Raw genomic sequence first — 11,050 nt, 5'->3', positions numbered from 1 at the left:
ACGCCCGGAGGGCTGAGCGTTGCTATTTCTGGTCGCGCGTACGAAGGCAAAACTTTTCGATTACGTAATAGGATTACCAGTTGCTCCAGTTATCATCGTTGCCGCCGTTTTATCGTCATTACGGACCAACAGCTACTTTCGCCAATAGCCAGATATCTTCCACGGTCCCCTCCTCCTAACGAGCTTGCAGAGAGCGCGTAGACAACGACTGTTTCTGTGTTACAGAGACGAGGACCACGCTGCGTTGTTGGAAACGAACCGTTCCACGGAAAACCCGCTACGGCATTTCCTACGAAATCCAACAGAGATCCAATCCTCGTCATGGAAGCGTTGCACTTTCAGGTAAGCTCCTCATCATCCTGAAGCGAGACAAGTTTCTGAATTCGCAAATTGCGGCCCGCCCGCAGATCCTCCAACCGAATTCCAGTTTTCGTATTATTTACATTTTACACGTAAATGCCTCCTGTCTCTTGTGAAATGAGAGCTGGGAAATACGCATGGCGCTAGTCTATTGCGAGAACTGCTTCTTTCTTTCACTTCTTTGATACATTTGGAATATGATATTATGAGAATAACCGTGGAAGTCGGATGACACGCAGAAGGATTTTCAACTACAATATTTGGGTAGGTTTTCTGCCACGGTTATCGACAGAGAGACGGACATCAGCTTTTTTATTCGATCTAAATCGTCGAATGACTCGTTACTCTTCGTTCGAGGTGTCTCACGCTGAGGCATCTGAGCGAGGATTCAGGACAAAGACAAAGAGACGCATATTGTAACGTGGAGTTTGTTCGAAACTTGATGTCAGAGGATCCGACGCGAGTAAAAATTTGTTTATCAAATCTTTTTTAGTATTTTCCCTGCTTCCTGCCGCAGTTGAAATATCTTCTTTTTATCAATTAAAAATATCGATCTTCTGCGATCGTCACATAAGAATCTACCTTAAGAACAAATTCTAATACATAATGCGGATCGTGCGCTTGCGAAATTCCGATCGTCTTTACGCTCTCGCGTTTTTCTCGACACACGTTTAGGATACTTGGCGTAAGTTCGGTTATTAGTTTGATATTGGCGAGTGCGGTGGAAGAATTGATCGATCGACGATATAAAAAAAAAAGTATGATTAATGGTAGAAGCTGGTGACGTATGGGTGATAGGTACTAGGTGGAAGTTAGCGCGCGTGTGGCTTTTTTGAAGGACATAGCTTACCTCGGCTGATCTAAATTACTTTTCGAGGATATATGCACGTACTGTGCTCGAAGCGACGAGTTTACTGCAAGTGCTTAAAACGTCGTCCAGCGAGGTTTAATGCATGCACGGACACGTGTCTTCGTAAAGTACCGAATCAGATCAAAACTGCCGGAATGGTTATTGAGACGCTTTGGTGAGTCAGGATAATGCAACATCACGAGCAAAAGTTCGATCGTGTTGAATCAGGAATATTCGAGGGTTCGATACCGACTGGAAATAGTTTTTATTTAATACTCACGAACGACTGATATTAAAGAAATATTTTCCTGAAATTATAAGGCAGAAGTGGACGTTTCCGTTCGATGCTTTGAAAAGTAATTAACCTGTATTCCAGCATTTTTAATCTACTTTTTACTATTAAACGACACCAGTCTGCGTTTGACAGATCGCACGTGTATTGTTATTTCACACCTGTCGATTATATTTAAAGAGTGGCCAGTTAGCTGAATCTCAAATAGCGATTATTTGTATAAAATATTTGCACTGCGAAACTCAATGGCTACCCGTTTAAACAGTCCGAACACGTTTAAACAAGATCTTCCCATCGAGCTAGACCATCCTTCGGTTGATCTGACGCGAAACCATCGTCTCGCTTCGTTGAGTTCTTCGTCCATCGTTGATCAAACCTGCGTTATACACACACACGTATATTCTTTTTACATGCGTGAAATGAACGGCAGATGTTACACGGTTTAATAAAATTGCTGAAACGAGGAAAACAGAGATAATTCGGAGCGTTAAAACCATCGACATAAATCTTCTCGAACGATTTTTGCAATTAGCCCAGCCCATACCGTTTGTTAACCGGTTCGGTAAAATACGACGGAACTTTCGGTGAATTATGTCTCTCCAGGTTGGTCCTGACGATCTTTAACTAAAACTTCTCTAAGGCGCGAGAAAAGATGCCGCTTAATTCACTCTACAAATTAAACTCTCTTGCCTCGGTAAATTCGTAATTAGGACACCGTTACGGCGACGAGTTACAGCAAAGAAAAAAAAAAAGGAAAGACGATGACCGTATGTATGTTTCTCGGTCGCGAGATAATGCCGATGACCTTTGGCAGACGACGCGACGCGGCGCGGTTATCCTCGAGATCCGCGATCGATAAATCTTTGAAGAAACGAGAAGGAGAAATGTCTCGTGTTGTTAGACGATCGCGAGGGGATATAAACGGAGGGATCACGACAGAGTTGGGCGTCGTTTCAGTGCTCTGAATTTCCATTTAAACTCCTAATTAATTTTCATCGTTCATACGGCCTGAGCCAGTGATATTTATTACATGGTCTCGTGGGCGGAGCGCAAAGGTTGTTTCGCGAAGCTAGGCGGTTTCGTGAATCGTAAATAAAATTCGTCGCGCGATATTAGCGCGTAAACGGGCCGGCTGGACCGGCCGTTAGTATTCTTTCGGATTACAGAAACGTCCCCTAGTGTGTTTCTCAGCGACCCCAGGGTATAATACCCCCCGCCCCCCCTGTCGATTAATGGCGAGCAAGCTTAGAGAGATAGATTCTTCGGTTAGCGTCTTAATGAATGCTCGTGCGAGCCTGGTGGATTCGTCGTTCGTCACGGGAGATAGGAGGATGAGAAGAAAACAAATAATCGAGCGACAGGAGACGCGCGCGACGCAGGGGAACCAGCAATGAATATTCAAGCTGATTATTTTGCAGTTATTCATCGGTTAAGTTCGGGAGACGAGACTACCAACAAGTTAGTTACAGTGGCGCAGTTAAGAAGTTTGTCGTCCCGTGCTCCACCAGGGCAAACCGATCCTAGATTTAACCAACCTAGCGGAACCGCTTAATTTATCGCGATCAAATATCGCGACAACGGGACCCAATGCGGGTACTAGCTTAAGGTTTCACGGTATTTCGTTGTATGTCGATCGACATAGGCTAAGAAGACAATGAGGTCGAACACGCGAAACGAGGTGGAGCGTTCGACTTTCGTCGCGGAACAGGCATCGAGGTAGCCAGGCATATCGGTGCAGTTTCGATGTTAAATTCAGAGGCAAGAGGGACGAGATGCACTCGAGACGTCTCCAAGGTGGAGACTAAAGTTTCTCTTGGCTCCGAGGAGACCCTTCTTCCCTTTGAACTCGCTCACCGGGAGTAAATCATGGATTTAGCGCATGGGCGTAGGAGCCGTCCTATCGTCTACTGGCTAACCGGTTCATCGTATGAGATAGTGCTGCTTGTTTGTTTCTATTTCGGTCTCATTGTTTTCCTTCTTTCTTTGCTTCCTTTTCGTCATGTTACGCGTTGTTTTCTTTTTCGACGCGATTAGCAAACTAATGAATACCAGAGTTTATTTGGATCTCGTGGAAACTTTCGAAAAAACAGGAGGGGAGAGAGAGATAATTCAGCGCGCGCTTTTTGTGAAATTCCCGGTGGAAATTTTATTTTCGTACGTTTCGAGAAACTCGCGGCTCGACTGTATGCCGTCTAGGTTCGTTTGGAGAAGTTTGAAGCGGCTAGAATTGAAAAAGTTGCGGCTCGTCTCCGCGGTCGAAGCTACGGGGGATTTTAATAATTCGCGAGGTGACAGAGGGCCAGGTAAAACGGAAAGTGAACGAAAGAACCGTTCCAAATGCGACGAGGCTGGAATAGAAGAAATCAAAAGTTAGCCGGAGCCAACCCTCTTCGCCTTTCCCATCCCCCCCGGCGACTGTCACCTCGTATGAAACAAGTAGCGAATCGTCTATGCACAAGTTCGAAAACTACGTGCCGATGAAAGAGTTTACCTTTGGGGATATTCGTTCTAACCCGACGTGTTGCAAAAAAGAAACGGAATGGGAAAAAGCTACGAAAGTAGAGCACGCTGGACGAGTTTCGTCGAGTAATTGACGTATCTACTCGCGCGGGTACTACGTTCAAGGTACTCGATATCGATAGTACGGTGCCTGAGGTATAGCGAAAATTCTGTTGGTCATCGCCGTTATTTACCGGGACAAACAAGAAAGCAGCGGAAAATATAGGATCAATAAAAAAGAAAAACCATACATATATTATAAAAAAGACACGAGAAATCACGGAGCTTCTGGTGGTAGCATTTTGTCTTTTGAAAACACGTATACATACATATGTATGCAAGCGCACACGTACAACGCGTATCCACATTTCGACTGAGGTATGCACGCGTAACAAGCGACGTAAATCAACGGGAAAATTTGTATCGTGCAAAGTCCAGGATTCGCGGAGATCCCCGGACGAGACAGAGTTGTGGAGAGCATCGACGTTATCCCAGAAGAGGCAAATCGATTCGATCCGAATAGAGGAAACCCGGTCGACTGCGAAAGCTTCCGTTCGCTTTTCGATCGTTGTTCCTTTTTGTTTGAAACTTCCCGCCCGAACCTCCCTCTTTCATCACTGACTCCCCTCTTCCTGCCCGCTGTTCAGCCATCCGCCCCACATCTCCTCTATCTTTCTCTTTATTCAAGAATAGCTCGACTGCCATAATAACCGCGTGGAAAGAATACACGAAAGGAGAGTAATTTCTGCTCTGTGAAGAGTCGCGTCGCGATATATATCCATCCTCTCGGCTCTCTTTGGCTCTCCTTCTCTCATTTCTCTGGACCGCTGGTCCGCTCGACCGGCCCCTACCTCACCCCATCGCGCGTTTGCGCCCCTCTGCCACCTCTTTGCTGGCTGCAGTCCACTGTTTGTCACCGCAGTCTCTCCGGTTAGCATTGTGCTCGCTTTCCCCTTCTTCGTATTTCCCTTCCCTCTGGCCCGCACCCCCATCTCAGCCCTCTTACCGCGATCGTTGCCGTCGTTCCTTCGTTCCCTTGTCGTCTGCGTTACGTTTCTCGTTACGACTCTGTCGTTCCTTCTTGATTCCCCGTGTATTTTTGGACGCGGACCCGAAGAAACGGTTCAACGACCCCATTCGTCCCCGAACTGGGACGTGTACGTATGCGCCGACTGACGAGCACCGAGGAAAATCGTGATTGATCGTCGTTTTACCAACCACGTTTTCGCCAGGCTCGCCCTTAACGAGGCCTTGATACGATTCCTTGCTTCTTGCGCCCGACTGTCCCGCTTCGACGCTTCTATCGTCGTCGTCGTTCTCAACGCCCGACGAAAAATAATCGCCCGATCTCCACACCTCTACTAATTAGACGGAGGTCATAGTTATGATCCGAGAAATCCACTGATTAGTGTTCTTCGACCGAGTAGAATCCCACTTTAATCGAATCGATCATCGATGCAAATAATCTCCTTTCACTATTTCCTGGTGTCCTGACGCTTTAGTTTTGCTTTACTTTTGAAACGCGTTTAAAAGTCGCTCATCCCCGTTGCTTAAGATTGTTCAAAATATCTTCGGTTATCCAAAGTTTCATCCGTCCGCTTTTTAATTTTATTCTTCGACGAGATTCTACGTAAATCCGAATTTTCTTTGAATTCGTTATTTTTAGACTCGGGAGAGGAAATGACGAGAAATAAAGGGTTTCTTTTATTCCATTTTTCTTTGTCAGCCAATCTCTTCTCCGGTATCGTTGAACGTGACGATTTCGACGATTAACAGTCATCGCGGTTACATTCCTCGCGTGTAGACAATTTAACAGTTGAAAAAAAGAAAGGAAAGGAAGAGTAGGGAAATAAAACGTGGCGACATTGCAAAATCACCGCGCCCACAAAACCGTCAGAAGTTAGACAGGCATCATGGAATTACATCTAACTTGGCGAAAAGCTGGGAAAGTCTGCTAGTGGCACTTTTTCCGCGTGCATCGCGATTTCTCCACTAACACACGCAAACCGGACACGTAGCGTGTTTTCTAAATTTTCCTCGCCGCCGAGCTGCTGTCACGTAACCGATAAATAATCCCCGATTCTTTCGTTCGACGATGACTGGCGAGAAAAAGAACACCGAGACGAATCGTACTTGCTCGTTTCCTCCACGTATTTGCGATTTGCATTCTATAAACGCGCTCGTCGCGAAAATTATCGTTCGTTGCTAACGTTAGCAGACCCGGAAAACGTGTTTCCCTCGAAATTTTCCATCTCATCGTCGAGTGTCCATGTCTATCATCGCAATGCAAGTGGTTTCTCAAATATTTGAGTATGACTTCACTCGAATACCTTTTCCCCGTTACGATACATACGTGTATTTTAAAATATATGCGTTTCATCTAACCGAAAGCCATTTTCGAATAAAATTCATGATACGGCGGGAAAGTCGAGCGAAATCAACTTGTACGAGAATGGGTTGCATAATTAAAATCCGTATTTTCAGCTTTGGGCAGAGTCATGCGCCTCGCTATATGAAACGCAAAATTGATATTATGGGTCGTTCGCCTGTCACGATGACGAGTAATTAAATTCCATTAACGTGTATCTAAAGGTACGAGCATAAAGTAGAACTTCATTTTGAATTTTCTAGTCGAAAGTGACGTTTCAGTGATAACGTTCCCTTGTACTTACACTATAGCAGAGTTGTTTAAGCCAAGTAAGCTCGAACATCTTAACATTCGATCTTGCAGAGTGATCCAACTCATCGTATGAGACACCATTGATCCTTGTTAGTGAACAATTATGATGCTAGTTAGATTTAGCAAGAAATACCGTCAGAAAGGTTAAGGTTATTCGAGTGAATGACAAGATGTTATATAAGAACTAATAAAATAAACGACAAAATAACTTTCAGAAATAAAGTAATACATACGTACTATTAAATTATGATAATTACAATTAGTAAATACATGTTATGTTCTGGTAAAAAACTATGGTCCTCGAGCTTGCAATGAATGTATTATTTTTATCGCGCTACGAATAATAAGCTATTTACCCTCTTTCCAAATAGCTTAGATATTTCTATTAAAATTCGGTGAATTACAAGATTAATGACTTTAGCTGAAATATCTCTTAGACCAAATAGTGTTCTTTCTTACCCATCTGTTTCTGTACCATGAAAAACGTATGCTTAACCCAGATATTCCTAACTGAAATTTATTTATACTGAAAAATATCTGATAGGAATAAACTTGTGTTATTTATTTATTGTTCTACCGATAATAACGTACGAGCAAGATATTCGAGGCCTCGATTTGAATCGTTAAAAGGTATCCTGCGGAGAGTAAATCGATGAGATTTCACGTTTCGGTGTCTCGTCATACGTCCATTCTCCGAGTGTACGTTCCTTCGCGGACGTGGTACCGATCGCGAAACAGCGTGCCGCCCACGTTTATCGATCTAGCATCAGATTAATGCGGAGGGAACAAGTGTAATCTCGTGCATGAAGTCCGCCGCCGCCGTTGGCCTCTGCCTGTCTCTTTTCCGCCGGGGATAGAGGGACGTAATTCCGGGTCTGTACGCGTTCCGGACAAATTGACCCCATAGTTTAATGGCGCGCCGAGTTTCGAGTAGTTGCGCCGCGCCAGATAATGGAGTCCCGGGCTATATTCGAATGATAATATTCGAAAGGCGGCCTCTGCCTTCTATTTCGAACGAGTGGAAATGGGTCGTGGCGGAACCGCTTCGTTGCCGCGCCATCGTCGATGGCGAAACGGACCGTAAATGACTCGTATAATCGGATCCGCCGTTAATTCGTGGTCCTGAAAGCAAGGATAACAAAACGACCTGACCATCGAGGTTGGTACGTACGCCCGCACGTAACCTTCCTCGTTCGATTTTCGAACGTCCCGATCCAGAAGATGGTTGGAGAAAGGAAAAATAGGTCGGCGAATGGTTTTCGTTCGGCTAGGAAATTGAGAGAGGATGAAGGTGGCACAACACATGTCGCTTTTTACGAGGACATTTACGATCGCAGGCGATTCGCGTGTACAGTTTTTTATACGTTCAACGGTACGAAGGATAAAGCATTTAAGAGTGGTGTTTATGGATTCGAATCGAACGATAATTTGCCGTGGTTCGGTTCGTACGCTCGTGATCCGAAGAATCGTTAGATGTTCTCATGTAGTGGATGTTAACGTGTGCACGTGTGCAACGAGCGAAGGAAAAACGAAGAAAGAAGCAGAAGGCGCAAAAGAGAATACCGGCTAGTCGTTCGTCGAATGTACGATACTTAAATCTCGATAATCACGATCGGTCGGGGAACTTGTATTTCTTGGCTATCGACGATCCCGATCGTTAAATCCACGTAGGAGGCGAGTGAGAAGGGAAAAAAAAAGGAGAGAATAGGGGGAAACAAAATGGTCTTGCTTAATAACGTGCACGTAATGAAAGTAACAAAGGTAGACGAGTAGCATGCTTGATAAGAAATACCTTTGCGAAGAGTTAAGATCGAGAGAGAAAGAGAGAGTGAGAGAGTGAGAGAGGATGAAAATACTGAGGGCGGCTGCCGTTTAACCTCGACGAAGGGAACGAGCCGTGTAATCGGACTGTCTACTAATTCAAACTACTTAACACTCGATAGACGTACCCCGTGGAACTTGCGTTGCTAATTACTTCGGAACTTTCGATAACTTTGATTATCCTTTTGAATAATTCCATTAAAATCTCGTAACTAGTCCCCTCATAGTTAATGCATACGCGCTGCGTCTCGTGAACGAATCATACGCCGACCATTACGTTCACTTTCATCGAACAAGTTGTTATTAAACTTGAGTGACACCGATGAAACTGCTACGCTTCGAACTCAAACCCGTATCTTCTGCTTGTTAGACAACTGCTTTAGCCAATTAAACTCTCTCTTTCTCTCTTTCTCTCTCTCTCTCTCTTGAATTGTCGACGAAATTCCTTCGGAACAAACAACGTTCAGTATGTACAACGAGGAGCAAACTTTATTTTGTTGCCTACGAGACGAGGACTCTTTAACGTCTGCCGGTTATGTTTTAACACACCTCACGCAGCTTATCCTAACCGTCCTAATCTCCGATTCAGCATCGTTTCGTCGTTTCCGTCGCTTTTGCCGCGTCTCCCCTTTTTGTGTCCTCCTGTTTAATTTAATGGCCAGCAGATAACGATTTAACGTGAGATATTTTAAGTAAATTAGTTTTCGCAGAAACGCACCGTATCATCTCGCTCGAGGGTTAACGGTCGTGTACTTCGATCGAGCGACGCGGCGTAATGTGTCGCGCGTGCACGCATAGAAAATCAGCGACGACGCGTACTTACGGGCGCACACAGTTCGTTCCTCGTGACTTGATCCCGCTACGCGTCAAAAGAGTTCTTTGGAATTTCGATAACGGGCACGGATCACGCGACCACCGGCATGCACGCAAGGACGAGGGTGGCGCGAATTTCAGGGGAAACCACGCTCTCGTCCGCATCCCTGGATCTTCTGGTTCGGGAATAACAGTGATCCTCGACAAAAGAGCCACGCTTCTCTCGATATACCTGCCTCGAATTTCTGGCATTACGGTATCAAATTGCAGCCTTCATACCCGTGGCTTTGATCCCGCGTAATCATTTTTCCCTTCCCGTTTCTTTTTTCACCTCTTTTTTTCCTTTTACCCTTCTCCCTGCTTTCTCTCTTTTTTTTCTCTCCTGTTTCGTGGAGTTATCACAAAGGAGAATCCAGCAATATCAGTGTCCACGGGCGCTTATTAATAGGCGAACATCGAGACAGGGAGAGGAGAAGCAAGCGAGACGAGAAGGAAAAGAGGGTCACTGGCGTGTCCCACTAAAAGAATTCATTAACGCGGAAACCGCGCGACGCTGACCGATCAAAGTGTCCGTTGTTCCTTTCAAAAATCGTGGTTTAATTTGTTATCGTACCTCTGTCGTGCCACGTGCACACAGATTCCCCAGAACTATTATTTTTTGCTTCCTTTGACTTGCCCGACTTTCGATTCGATCCTCCCCTTGTCTCTACTAGGTACACTTTCCACTAGGCTACCTACTAACGACTTGAAGATCTGTAAACTCTTTCTTGAATTGGTAATTTATTCGCCAACACTGTTCCGAAATAATGTACAGTACCGAGAAGTTGCCGACGACGAACGTAGAAAGAAAATGTTTGATTCGCGACGGGCGTTGATAGAAAAGGGGGCGAGGCCCGTCGCGAGGGGTGGTAAAAGAGCAAGGGAACTGCAAATAGAGTGTGGCAGGGATAATTGCTCTCGTGATGTCATGGCATTTATCAAATCCACTCCCCGAGGCTTGTTCCAAACCCTTCCGACCAACTGCCTCGACCAGAACAAACCTAATGCTTTCCTTTGCCTTTGCCAACTACCCTATCGCAGCCCTTAACGATAAGGCCAATTCTCCCTTCGATGCAGTTGGCCGATCGTTTTCTCTTTCCTCCCTTCATCTTTTTCGCGTTGTTCAGCCGTCAAACTTTCGTCCTCGTCGCTTATTCCGCGATTAGCGCCACTACGTGTCACCAGAAACCGAAATGGCGTCAAACGAGCCATCTGGTCTCGGAAAATTTCTGAAGGCTTAAGAAGACAAACGGCTACGCTGTGTCTTGCTACGTAACGAATGGCAGCGGCCGACGAAAGTGTATATAGACTCGGTAATGATTTAGATTTAGAAGAATATTTCTCGAGAAGAGACTCTTTAGAGTCAAGACGCGTTACGTATCAAACAGTCGGAGTATTTCATGTCCTTGACTATATGCGATCTTCGATGTTCTTTCCCGAGTATGGAAACTAAAATTAGTCAGATCGACGAAGACACGTGTGATTGTCGTGCAGCGAAATAGTTTGGATCGCTTGGAAATTTGGCAAGTTTGAGAGTCGTTGGAAGGGGAATGCACCAGCCATGGTCAGACTCGTTTTAACAAGTAGTCACGGTCGACTATCGACACCGGCTTCCTTTCGTTCTGCCGCCCCACTTCCAAGTCAGTTTGTTCGAACCGTTTCACCTGCGATTCATTGGCGTCACGTGCTGCCTTCA

General features: G+C 45.2%; 1 protein-coding gene across 1 annotated transcript in view; it reads left to right on the top strand.

The window, feature by feature from the left end:
* The first annotated feature begins 231 nt into the window (after positions 1-231).
* The window catches only part of LOC139989447 (irregular chiasm C-roughest protein), a 177,738-nt gene continuing 166,919 nt past the window's right edge, over positions 232-11,050 (top strand). Inside the window, exon 1 of the mRNA XM_072007888.1 lies at positions 232-342. The gene's annotated coding sequence lies outside the window, so the exon portion shown is untranslated. The remainder of the gene's footprint in view (positions 343-11,050) is intronic.

The sequence above is a fragment of the Bombus fervidus genome, chromosome 7 (genome assembly GCF_041682495.2).
Source record: "Bombus fervidus isolate BK054 chromosome 7, iyBomFerv1, whole genome shotgun sequence".
NCBI lineage: Eukaryota > Metazoa > Arthropoda > Insecta > Hymenoptera > Apidae > Bombus > Bombus fervidus.
This window is presented reverse-complemented; position numbering and strand designations above follow the sequence as displayed.